This window comes from Tamandua tetradactyla, chromosome 15, assembly GCF_023851605.1.
Source record: "Tamandua tetradactyla isolate mTamTet1 chromosome 15, mTamTet1.pri, whole genome shotgun sequence".
Lineage (NCBI taxonomy): Eukaryota > Metazoa > Chordata > Mammalia > Pilosa > Myrmecophagidae > Tamandua > Tamandua tetradactyla.
The window spans coordinates 37,893,976-37,906,874 of NC_135341.1; the positions used below are offsets into that span (position 1 = coordinate 37,893,976).

General features: G+C 39.5%; 1 non-coding gene across 1 annotated transcript; it reads left to right on the plus strand.

Annotated features, from left to right (window-relative positions):
• The first annotated feature begins 8,351 nt into the window (after positions 1–8,351).
• On the plus strand, positions 8,352–8,458 carry LOC143658110 (U6 spliceosomal RNA). The gene has a single exon (XR_013163134.1). It is a non-coding gene; the product is annotated as a U6 spliceosomal RNA (small nuclear RNA).
• The last annotated feature ends 4,441 nt before the right edge of the window (positions 8,459–12,899 follow it).

A 12,899-nucleotide genomic window follows, 5' to 3' on the forward strand; every position in this document is an offset into this window, starting at 1 on the left:
CCCCCCCCCCCCAATATGATGCAAGGCACTGGCCGGGTGAGGTTGGGGGTATATCTGCACCTCATGGGCGGTCTTGTGGTCCCCATGGAATGCCCCAAGCTGCAGGGCAACTGGGCTGTCCTTGGCTCCTGGGTAGGGCCTGCTGTGGTCAAAGCTTCTGTGAAGGAAGTATAAATCCCATCCATGACGGGGCTGGGGGTGGGGGCCAGGGGGGCTGCAACCTGAGATGGCGCAAACTACGGTTTCTCAAAGAGGGCCTACCTCACGTGCAATTTGAGTGTTGTGGCTTCTGTGCTCTTATCCCATTTGTCCTGAAAGGATTTGGGAAAGGCTGGTATCATAGGCAACTCCGGCAAAGTGGGTCTGGGGGCCCTCTTCCATTGTTCTGTTTTTGGGTTGCCCAAAGCCCTCTAGCCTGGGACATTCTTTCCAAGGAGTTACCTGATTACAGGGCTGCCTTTCAAAATCAAGGCATCTTAGGTTGGGGGAACTCCTAACCTGTCTGTGTGAAGGCTACCTGGTGTGGTTTTTCTTGCTTTGTAGGTGGAGGTAAACTTTGAGAGTATCTTAACTGGGTCTCATGTTATTGGCTGTGGCCGGAGGGCTGGAGGTTGATGACCCTTTGACTGAGACCACCCCGGGCCTTATGGGAGTCCAGCCTGCTGAAAATAGGCCAGCTGAGGGCCCCTCAGCCCTGAGGTCTGCAGAAGGCTCAATGCTTACTCCCTTGTAACCCAGAGACCCCACCCTGCCTTCTGGTCTGACACAGGCTCCAGCCCCTAGTTAGGGGTCTTTGTTGAGATTTGAAGAGACAGGCTGAGTGATTCCAGGAGCAATTATATTCTATTCCTCTTCTTGGTGGCCCTGAATAAAAGCATCCCCAAAGTCCTCATCCCTAAAGCAGGAGTCCCATCCATGCCAGCTGTGGCTATCCTGTGCATGATCTCTAATGTCTCCCCTTCCCCATTTCTTCCCAATGTCAGGATCCACCCAGACTTGGAGTCATAGTCAGAGACAGCATTCAGTCCACTGTCGTTGGGGGAGAACTTGAGCTTTAGTTCTCAAATGGGTGGCTCTAGCTAGAAGGTTTTTATAGTCACTCAAAATGGCCAAATATGGAGATGATCCCACCTCTTGACAATCTCAGGAAACAGTGCTGATGGGGAGTTCAGCTTGCGGAGATTTCCAGCAGACACAGAATGGGGAGGCAGACTTGGCCATGCAGCCTGATACCTGCATTCCCGGCTCAGGCCCCTGCAGGTCCTGGGAGGCCTAACGGGTCGGTGTTGCTGCATGCCTGGGTGTGGGTATGTGGGAGGGGTAGGAATCCTGCACACCCTGAGTCATTCACTTTCATGTCTCACCCCTCACAGAACATTACTAAATTTAAAAGTATGAAATAAATACCTGTCTACAATAATTTTTTTCTTTTTTTATTAATTTTTAATTAGAAAAAACATAAGCATAAAAATTAATGTATGATCACTCCATTCTACATATATAATCAGTAATTCACAATATCATCACATACTTGCATGTTCATCATCATGATCATTTCTTAGAACATTTGCATCAATTCAGAAAAAGAAAAAGACAACAGAAAAAAATTCATACATACCATACCCCCTACCCCTTCCTTTCATTGATCACTAGCATTTCAATCTAAATTTATTTTAACATTTGTTCCCCCTATTTATTTTTATTCCATATGTTTTACTCATATGTTGATAAGGTAGATAAAAGGAGCATCAGACACAAGGTTTTCACAATCACACAGTCACATTGTGAAAGCTTTATCATACAATCATCTTCAGGAGACATGGCTACTGGAACACAGCTCTACATTTTCAGGCAGTTCCCTCCAGCCTCTCCCTTACAATCTTGAATTACAAGGTGATATCTATTAAATGCGTAAAGATAACCTCTCGACTCTGTAATCTCTCAGCCATTGACACTTTGTCTCATTTCACTCTTCCCCCTTTTGGTGGAGAAGGTTTTCTCAATCCCTTGTTGCTGAGTCTCAGCTCATTCTAGGATTTCTGTCCCATGTTGCCAGGAAGGTCCACACCCCTGGGAGTCATGTCCCACGTAGACAGGGAAAGGGTGGTGAGTTTGTTGTGTTGACTGGAGAGAGAGGCCACATCTGAGCAACAAAGGAGGTTCTCTTGGGGGTGACTCTTAGGCCTAATTTTAAGTAGGCTTGACCTATCCTTTGTGGGGTTAAGTTTCATATGAACAAACCCCAAGATTTGGGGGCTCAGCCTATTGCTTTGGTTGTCCATATTGCTTGTGCGAATATCAAGAATTCGACTTGGGGAACTTGAATTTTCTCCCTTTCTCACTATTCCCCCAAGGGGACTTTGCAAATACTTTTTTATTCACTGTTCAAATCACTCTGGGATTTATCAGGGCATCACTCTGGACAAACCAACCAAATCTTATGCCCTACTCAAGGTTCCAGGTATTTATGGTGTTCAATTAAGACTAATTAATTGAACATTAATAATTGAATTAATTAATTAGACTAAGCTATATTAGGAAATGCACTAGTTAAAATATAAATTTTGTACCAAATAAACATTTTTTTGCTTTAGTCTTACACATAAGTTAAAAATTTTAAAATATTAATTACCATCTATTTTCAACACCCTGCAGTAATGACATTCCTTTGTTCTTCCTCATGCAAAAACATTTTTAAAATTTGTACATTTAGTCACTATTATTATACACTCTAGGCATTCCCAGATTATACCATCTCAGTCTTTATCGTCTATCTTTCTGATTTCATTTGTGCCCCCAGCCCTCCTCCCTCTATCATTCTCACATTCAGCTTCATTCAGTGTTTTAACATAACTGTATTACAGTTAGGTCATATTGTGCTGTCCATTTCTGAGTTTTTACAATCAGTCCTGTTGCACAATCTCTTCTACAATAATTTTAAGTCTTCACTCAAACCAGGGACGAAGAGGTCTGCGGGAAGATGGCAGCGGAGGAAGTTCTAGGAATCCGTCCCTCCACCAAAACAAACTATTGAACTGCCAGGAATTGTCCAAATCAACTATTTTGAAACTGGAGTCTAGTGGGCCACTGTGCAGCATCCAGGGGAGGGCTGGAGGAAGAGGTTAGTGAGTGGGATAAGTATCAGTGAATTTCACTGTCCTTAGTGCAGTGACACCCTTCATCCCCCAACCACGTGGCAGGCAGCGGTGGGGGCTGCGGCCTGGGCTCTGGGCGCAGCTTGGTCTGCTAGGCTAAATCTTATAAATCTATAAGGACCTAGGTCTCCGAAGTATGGGGGAGGGTGATCGGATTTACTCACTGCTTGGGGCCAGCTACTTCAGATCACTGCCCTGCTGCCCCGCTCTGAGAGTAGCCATGGTCCCCACCCCCCTCAGGCAAAAGTGGCAGAGGAGGTTTCACGAGGCAATACCTACCTCTATTCTTCCCATTTCCTGGGTTTGGGAACTAAAATAACTTGGAACAGTCACAAATTTACAGTTCTAGCCCTTACCTACAATAAACCCTAGCAATCCCAGAGCAGTGGGAGAACTATATTTCTAGAGTTATAAACAAGTTATTACTCGAAATCTCCAATTCTCAACAAAAACATTACAAAAACACACAGAGGAAAGTGTAGCCCAATCACAGGGGGAAAACAACTTGCCAGAAACCATCCCTGAAGAAGCTCATACATTGAAACTATTAATCAAAGACTTTCAATCAACTGTCTAAAATATGTTCTATGAGTTGAAGAAATCCATATACAATGAACTAAGGGAAATTAAGAAAACATCTGAACAAAACAAAGAGATAGAAATTATAAAAAGGAACAAAACAAATTTTAGAGCTTCAAAGTACAGTTGTTAACTCTTCCGCATCGTGGGGGCTGGGGGCGCAGTGCAGACACCCCTACTCCCCCACCCAGTGATCCGGAAAATCTGCATAAAAGTTTTAAATTTTTTTCAAGTTTGCAGGAAATTCCCTAGCTGCCTTCTTTTTTTTTTTTTGCTGCCTCTTGATTGGCAGACACTGCCTCTTTTACATTGCAGAGGCTAAACCTTTTTAAAAAAATTTTCAAACCAGAGCCGGCCACAGTGGCTCACAGGCAGAGTTCTCACCTGCCATGCAAGAGAACCGGTTTCAATTCCTGGTGCCTGCCCATGCAAAAAAAAAAAAAAAAAAAAAACAAACTTTCATACCAGCCTTTGCTGGCCTGAAAATCCATAGGGGTTTAGACCCTTTATTTTCGTTTTGTTTTAGGGAATCATGTAAGGTCTTAGTCTTTTCTCATGTGATGCCAGAGTCTACCATTTCTTTTTCTAACAATCCTGCACCCAGAAGAGCATTGTACTTTGTATGGGAGAGATGCAGATCTCGAGGTTTAAGCTAATGCTTTGCAGTTGTTGGTGTAGCTGCAGCAACGGGTTTGGGGATTTCTTTCTTCTTTTTTCTTGATATGCCTTACGGTCTACTCATTAACACCACAAAACTCCCCTAAAATTCCCATTTAGTTTCTTATACTGACCCGGGATATGTCAAAGCCACAATGGTGACAGTCATGATGTGGAGGGCATAACTGTAATTGAAATGAAAACTCACCACATGGGTTCAACAGCAGATTTGAACAGGCAGAAGAAAGGATCAGAAACCTGAAGGCAAGACAATTGGAATTGTCCAGGGTGAGGAGCAGAAAGAAAAAATGAAGAAAAGTGAACAGTGCCTGAGGGAGCTGTGGGCCGCCATCAAGCATACCAACACATATCCCGGAAGAGCACGAGAGTTAGAAAGATGTAGGAAAGGTATTTGAAGAAACAATGTCCAAAAACTTCCCAAATTTGATAAAAGACGTGATTATTCACATCCAGAAATCTCAGTGAACTCCAACCAGGATACAGTCTCCAGAAATCTATACCAAGACAGATTATAGAGGAATTATTAGGTTTATTGAAGGCAGCAAGGAAGAAGTGACTTGTCACATGCAAGACACTTGTCACACCATTAGGATTAATAGTGGATTTCTCATTAGAAATCGCAGAGGCCAGAAGACAGTGGATGGCATATTTAAAATCCTTAAAACAAAACAAAACAAAAACTGTCAACCAAGAATTCTGTATCTGGCAAAATTGTTTTTCAGAAGTGGAAAAATTAAGACTTTTACAGATAAACAAAAGATGGAAAAGTTCATTGCCAGTTTCTTCTGATAATGAAATGCTAAAGAGAGTCCTACAGGGTGAAAAAAAAGGACACTAGATAGTAATTCAAAGCCATAAGAAGAAATAAAGAACTTTGGTAAAGGTAACCTACATATGTAAATATAAAATCCTGTATATATTATACTTTGAGTTTGTAACTTCTTTTTTCACTCCTATTTGACTTAAAAGGGAAATGTATTAAATCAAATAACTTCATAAATATATGTTAGTGGGCAAAGTATAAAGATGCATTTTGAGACAATAACAGTATTAAGAGGGGAAGGAAAGGGATGTATAGGAGTAGAGTTTGTATACTAATGAAACTTGGTTGTTACGAGTCAAACTAGGTTATTAGTTTGAGATGTTAACTACAATGGCAAGGGTACCCACTAGGAAAGTAACCTACAAATATAAAGAAAAGGAAAGAAGAAGGGAATCAAAATGGCACACTACAAAAAAATAAACTAAATAAGAAAAAAAAAGAAGGAAGAAATGGAGTAATTGAGGAACAAAAATCCTACAAAACATACAAAAAACAAATAGCTAAATGGCAGAAGTAAATCCTTCTAAAGTGAAAAGACAACCTACAGAATGGGAGAAAATATTTGGAAACTATATATCTGATAAAGATTTAATATCCAGAATGTATAAAGAAACTCCACAACAAAAAGACAACCCAATTAAAAGAGGGGTCCTGAATTTGAATAGACATTGCTCCAAAGAAGATATTCAAATGGTCAATAAGTATCTGAAAAGATGCCCAATATCATTAGCCACTAGAGAAATGCAAATTAAAACTATAATGAGATACTATTTCATACCCACTAAGGGGGCTATTATTATTATTTTTTAATCTGAAAATAAGTGTTATTTTCTGCAAAGGTGCAGAAAATAGGAACCTTTGTACTCTGTTAGTGAGAATGTAAAATGGTGCAGCCACTGTGGAAGACAATTTGGTGGTTCTTCAGAAAGTTTAACAGAATTACCATTTGACTTGGTGTTTCCACTCTTTGGTATATACCATAAAGAACTGAAAGCAGAGACTCAGACAGATATTTGTATACCAATGTTTACCGCACCATTATTCATAATAGCCCAAAGGTGAAAGCAACCCAAATGTCCATCAACAGATAAATGGATAAACAAAAGGTGGTATTTCCATACAATGGAATATTACTCAGCCTTCGAGAGAAGTGAAGTGCTGGTACATGCGATGACATGGGTGAGCCTTGAAGACATGTTGAGTGAACTAAGGCAGACACAAAAGGACAAATATTGCGTGATTTTCCTTCCTTACTTAGAATAAGCAAATTCTTACTTAGAATGAGCAAATTCTTGGAGACAGAAAGTACAATAATGGTTATGGGAATGGGGGCAGAGGTGGGAATGGAAGTTATTGTTAAATAGCTGTTTGGAATGAAGAAATAGTCTGGAAATAGATATGGAGAAAGTTATATAGTATAATCAATGAACTTAATGTTAAAAGATTACCCATTTAAAATGGTTAAAATGATTTTACATTATATATATTACCGTAATTAAAAATAAATTTAAAAAATTTTAAAACCATGGTTCAGTGGTAGAATGCTCGCCTTCCACGCGGGAGACCCAGGTTCGATTCCCAGACCATGCACCATCCCTCCCCCTACCACCAAAAAAACAAACCATTTAAAACCATGGATGAGAATGAAGATTTCAACACCAGCAGGACTCTGTGACAGCTCATTTGGGTCCTGGCCAAAATCTCAGCGTAGGGCTGTTGTAACTCTGTTTCATCGACCTTTATCTAATTTTTTCTGATCATGAGTGCAAAAGTGTGACTTGGTTACTACGTTCTTTACCAACTTGTTAGTGTGCAAGGGGCCTTTGTGCTTCATTATCATCAGGGGCTCAAGGAGTTATTAGAGTGATTTGCTGTATTAAAAGAATTTTTACTAATTTTAACATTGGGGTAATTTCCAAATGCCTAGAAAGTCCAGGAATTCTGTATTATTATTAATTTTTTGGTATTGAAAGTCACGTCCTAATTGACGTTAACAGCTGCATTTGTGCTGAAAAATATAGGAATCGTCTTGAACCACTTGAATCTGTAGGATTATGAAGAAGGACTCCGGACCCTTGTGGCCAGTGCCTGAAGATGGCTTTTGGCTGCTGGGGCAGCTGCTTCAGCCCACCTTTCGCTGACGGGGCAACACAGTAACGAACAAATCCAGCCCCAGGGTCGTCTGGTTTAGCTGAGTGTTGATGCTTCAAGGGTCTCATAAGTGTTATTGCCTAGTTAAGACTGATGGTTTATCCATTTCCAAATGGTTTACCAAAAATCTAAGGCAAGGATAGCCTCGTAATGTTTGAAAGGGAACTTATTTGATTGGGATTTTTAAGTTTTATTTATAAGTTTGGATTATCTGGTTGATATGTGCTCTTGAAAGGAAATAGAACGGTCTGTGGGTTGCCAAAAAGGGAATCTGTCTTTCAGTAAAGGAGCTTGAAGCTGAGAGCAACAAGGGCAGTGCTGCCCGGACCACAGGGGAGCTCGATAGGTGGGGTGGGGTGCACTGCCATCTTCTGGCCATAGAGTGGAATTATCTAAAGCAGCTGCAGATACTTCTGAGTGAGCTGCTCTTCAGAGAATTAAAACAGGACAGTTTTAAAATAGTGGTGATGGTTGCACATTTTGAATGGAATTAATGCCACTGAACTGTACACTTAAAAATGGTTAAAATGACAAATGGTGGGTTATACAGGCATAGCTTGGAGAAATTTTGGAGAAATTGTGGGTTCTGTTTCAGACCACCCCACTGCAGCAAATAGCACAATAAAGCGAGTTACATGAATTTTTCAGTTTCTCAGAACATATAAAAGCCACGTTTACACTATTTGTAGTCTATTAAGCATGCAATAGTATTATGTCTAGAAAAACAATGTATGTATCTTAATTTTAAAAATACTTTATTGCTAAAAAATGCTAGTCATCATCTGAGCCTTCAGTGAATTATAATCTGTTTTTGCTGGTGGAGGGTCTTGCCTCGATGACAATGGCTCCTGACTGACCAGGGCAGCGGTCACTGAAGGTTGGGGTGGCTGTTGCAGTTTTTAAAATAAGACAACAGCACAGTTTGCTGCATCGATGGACTCTTCCTTTCAAAAAAGATTTCTCTGGTGCTCGCTTCGGCAGCACATATGCTCAAATTGGAACAATTCGGAGAAGATTAGCATGGCCCCCACGCAAGGATGACATGCAAATTCATGAAGCGTTCCATATTTAAAAAAGAAAAAAAGAGAGAAAAAAAGATTTCTCTGTAGCATGTCATGCTATTTGGTAGCATTTTACCCACAGCAGAACTTCTTTCAAAACTGGAATCAATTGTGGGATCAACAATGCCTTCTTGACCATAAGGGGGGAAAAGAAATGTAACAAAATAAGGTTCACTGGTTCAGAGATTTTAAAATAGAGTTTTTATCCACAGCAGAACTTCTTTCAAAACTGGAAAAAAAAAAAGAGTTGAGAGTCATTCTGAAGTTTACTATTCCACAGTATGCCACGCTCCAATCAACAATATTCCTGAAAATCCTAAAGAAAGCCCAGGACTCTATCTAGGACTGTATACAAGTTTTACTTAACTTTATTTTTCAGAAACTTAAAACCTCCAGATTGTTCCTATGCCACGTAAGCACTGAAACCAGTCTATCTTAGAACATGAACCAGTTGCATTCCACTACCCTAAAATGTTGGCACCCTTTTTCAACATGAAGTTATAATGGTCATTGCCCAAAGATCCCTAAAGATTGAGAGAAAGATCAAATGAGAAGGAGGAGTTGTAACAGAGAAGTTAGAATTTAACAAAGCATTAGCACGACTGAATCATAATGTATATATTTCTTTTTAGTTTCTATTGTATTAGAACAGCCAAAGGAAATACTTGAATTTGTGGAACTGAAACCCATACTACGCATACTTCACTTTGACATTTGCTCTATATATGACTTTGAAATTCATCATTTTTCTGTACATATGTTATATTTCACAATAAAAATGTTTTTAAAAGTTGGAGTCAATCCTTTCAAACCCCTGGAGCTATATCAACTAAGTTTATTAATATTCTAAAGCCTTTGTTGTCATTTCAACAATGTTCACAACATATTCGCCAGGGCTAGATTCTGTCTCAAGAAACCTCTTTCTTTGACCGTCCATAAAAGACAAGTTCTCATGTGTTAAAATTTTATCCTGGGATTGCAGAAATCTTCAGGCTTCACTTTTATTTCTATTTCTTTTGCTGTTTCCACCACACCTGCAGTTACTTAATCCACTGAAGTCTTGAACCCTTTAAACTCATCCATGAAAGGCTGGAATCAACTTCTAAACTCCTGTTAATGTTGATATTTTTACCTCTTCCCAGGAATCAGGTATGTTCTTAATGGCATCTAGAATGATAAACCCTTTTCAGAAGGTTTTCAGTTTACTTTGCCCACATCCATCAGAGTCGTCGCTATCTATGGCAGCTATAGCCTTACAAAATGTATTTCTTAAATAATAAGACTTGGAAGGTGAAATTACTCCTTGATCCATGGGTTGTAGAATGGATATTGTGTTAGCATGAAAACAATATTCATCTCATATTTCTCCATCAAAGCTCTTGGGTGACCAGGTGTATTGTCAACGAGCAGTAATATTTTGAAAGGAATCTTTTTTTTCTTCTGAGAAGTAGTAGAAAGGTAGATTTAACATAATTCTTAAAAGCCCTAGGATTTTCAAAATAGTAAATGAGCACTGGCTTCAACTTAAAGTCACTTGCTGCATTAGCTCCTAACAAGACAGTCAACCTGTCCTTTGAAGCTTTGAAGCCAGATACTGACTTCTCCTCTCTAGCTATGAAAGTCCCACATGGCTAGGAGTTTTTCCAAAAGAAGGTTGTTTCATCTTCACTGAAAATCTGCTGTTTAGCGTAGCCATCTTCATCAATTAGATGAACTAGATCTTCTGGATAAATTGCTGCAGCTTCTATATCAGCATTTGATGTTTCACCTTTCCTTAAACCTTAAGAACCAACCTCTTCTAGCTTCAAATTTTTCTTCTGTTGCTTCCCCACCTCTGTCCATCTTCACAGAATTGAAGAGAGGTAGGGCCTTGCTGTAGATTGGGCTTTGGCAAAGGGGATGTTGTTACTGGTTTGATCTTCTATCCAGACCACCAAAACTTTCTCCAGATCAACAATACGGCAATTTTACTTTCTCATCATTTTTGTGTTTACTGGAGTAGCTTTTTTAATTTCCTTCAAGAACTTCGCCTTTGAATTCACAACTTGGCTTACCATTTGGTGCAAGAGGCCTAACTTTTGGTCTATCTCAGCTTTCATGTGCCTTCTTGACTAAGCTCAATCCTTTTTAGCTTTTGATTTAAAGTAAGAAACATGCAACTCTCCCTTTCACTTGAACAATTAGAGGCCATTGTAGGTTATTAATTCGTCTAATGTCAATATTGTTGAGTCTCAGGGAATAGAGAGGCCGGAGGACAGGGAGAGAGATGGGAAAATGGTCAGTCAGTGGAGCAGTCAGAACACATTCCACATTTATGATTGTGTCCACTGTCTTACACGGGTGCAGTTTGTGGCACCCCAAAACAATTACAATAGTAATATCAAAGATCACAGATCACTGGAACAGATATGATAATAATGAAAAAGTTTGAAATACTGCGGGATTACCAAAATGTGACAGAGACAGCAAGTGAGAACATACTGTTGGAAAAATTGAGCCAGTAGACTTGCTCAATACCGAGTTGCACAAACCAGTTTGTAAAAAACACAATATCCGTGAAGCACAGTAAAGGAAGCACAATAAAACAAGGTATGCCTGTGCTGCTATGTCATGAAACGCATGTGTGATAGCTCAGGTCAGGATATTCTGTCATTATTACCGACAAAAATTCACAAACTGATCATGATTAAGTTCACCATTGACACCATGGGTTTAATAATGGATGATATTTCAAATATTTTATGCAAAATATCTGCTGATAAATAACAATGAATAACCATTGGCTCTGTAAACCGTACATTTTTGCAAGCTTTGTAAATTTTATCCAACTAAGCATTTTTCTTCTCCACATATATTTTTATTGCCATCAGTTGTAACACATCTTTGCAGATTCCACTTCAGGCTGTGTTGACTTAGTGCTTTTTTCAACTTATTTGAAAATATTCTCACCTGTTATTGTTCCATCTAGACTATTTATAGAGGACCATTCTTCAGCCTTCAGATTCATCATTAATTCAAGTAAACAACAACAAGTGAGCAGTATTGGTCAAGGAAAACAACTGGAAATCATTTGCCTTGTTTTAAAATTGACTACTGATGTAGCTCCCAAGATATTCCAATTTTGAGCAGCTGTTCTTGCTCAAGGCTAATATTCTTAGACAAGTTTAATTTCTCTGGCCCATTTTTTGGATGTTGTAATCAGTTCAATTAATTTCTCATAGGGAGATGGCTTTCCTTGCTTGGCCACTAAAGGAACCACTCAGAATGTTATGTTGGTTGTATCTTCTTTCATTTTTAATGAAGAAATTCTGTTGTGATGAGTTAGTTCATTTAAAATTTTCTCATTTTTTTCTAATTGTTGTTTTCCTGGAGTTGGGAATAGTGTAATGTGTAGTCTGGTAATATGGACATGCACTTTATTCTTCTAGCATAGCTATGGTATCACTGCACAATCAACATAATGCTTTGCTATCTAATTTAACAACAAAATAATCCACACTCCACTGTTTTAAAAGCACAGCGTTTAAAGCCCATTCTTCTTTTCTTGTTTTGAGATGACGTGCATGCACTGATAGTAAAAAAAAAGGTCACAGTATGATGGCATGCATGGCATTCAAAATGCTGTTGAGCTATTCCTGCAATGCAGTAGTTTGTAGTGCGCTGAGCAGCAGCGCAAAGCAGTGAGAGTGCCACCTGGGGTCTCTTTTGCAACTACTCAACTCTGCCATTGTAGCACAAAAGCAGCCATAGACAATGTATAAATAAATGGGCATGGCAGTATTCCAACAAAACGGAAATTTGAATTTCATCAAATTATCAAGTCATGAAATATTAATCTTTTGATCCCCCCCAATCAAAAAATGTATGTCCCAGCTTGTGGGACATACAAAAACAAGTGGTAGGCTGAATTTGACCCTTGGGCCATAGTTTGCTCACCCCTGTTCTATAGTCTGACTAATTTCAGTTTGTTTCTGTTTTAGTGGTTAATTACGGAGAGGAGCTGTTGTGGTTTGCTAAAGCTGCTGGAATGCAATGTATCAGAAATGGATTGGCCTTTATAAAGGAGATTTACTAAATTACAAGTTTACAGTTCTAAGGCCTTGAAAATGTCCAAATTAAGGCATCAACAAGAGGATACCTTCTCAGAGGAAAGACAGCTGGCATCTTGAACACGTCTCTCAGTGGGGAAGGCATGGGGCTGGCAACTGCTTGTCCTTATTCCCAGTTCATTGCTTTCAGCTTCTGATTCCAGTGGCTTTCTCTCTCTCAGCATCTGTGGGGCCTTTCTTAGCTTCTCTGGGGCAAACACTGGATATCATTTCTTTGTTTAGCATCCAAACAACCGTGTGTTTGGTTTCATCTTTCTGCTCTCTGTGTCGGCTCTGAACTCTCTTTTTATGTTTTCTGCCTTTTTTCTTACTTACTCTAGTAAAAGGAGTAAGACCCACCTTG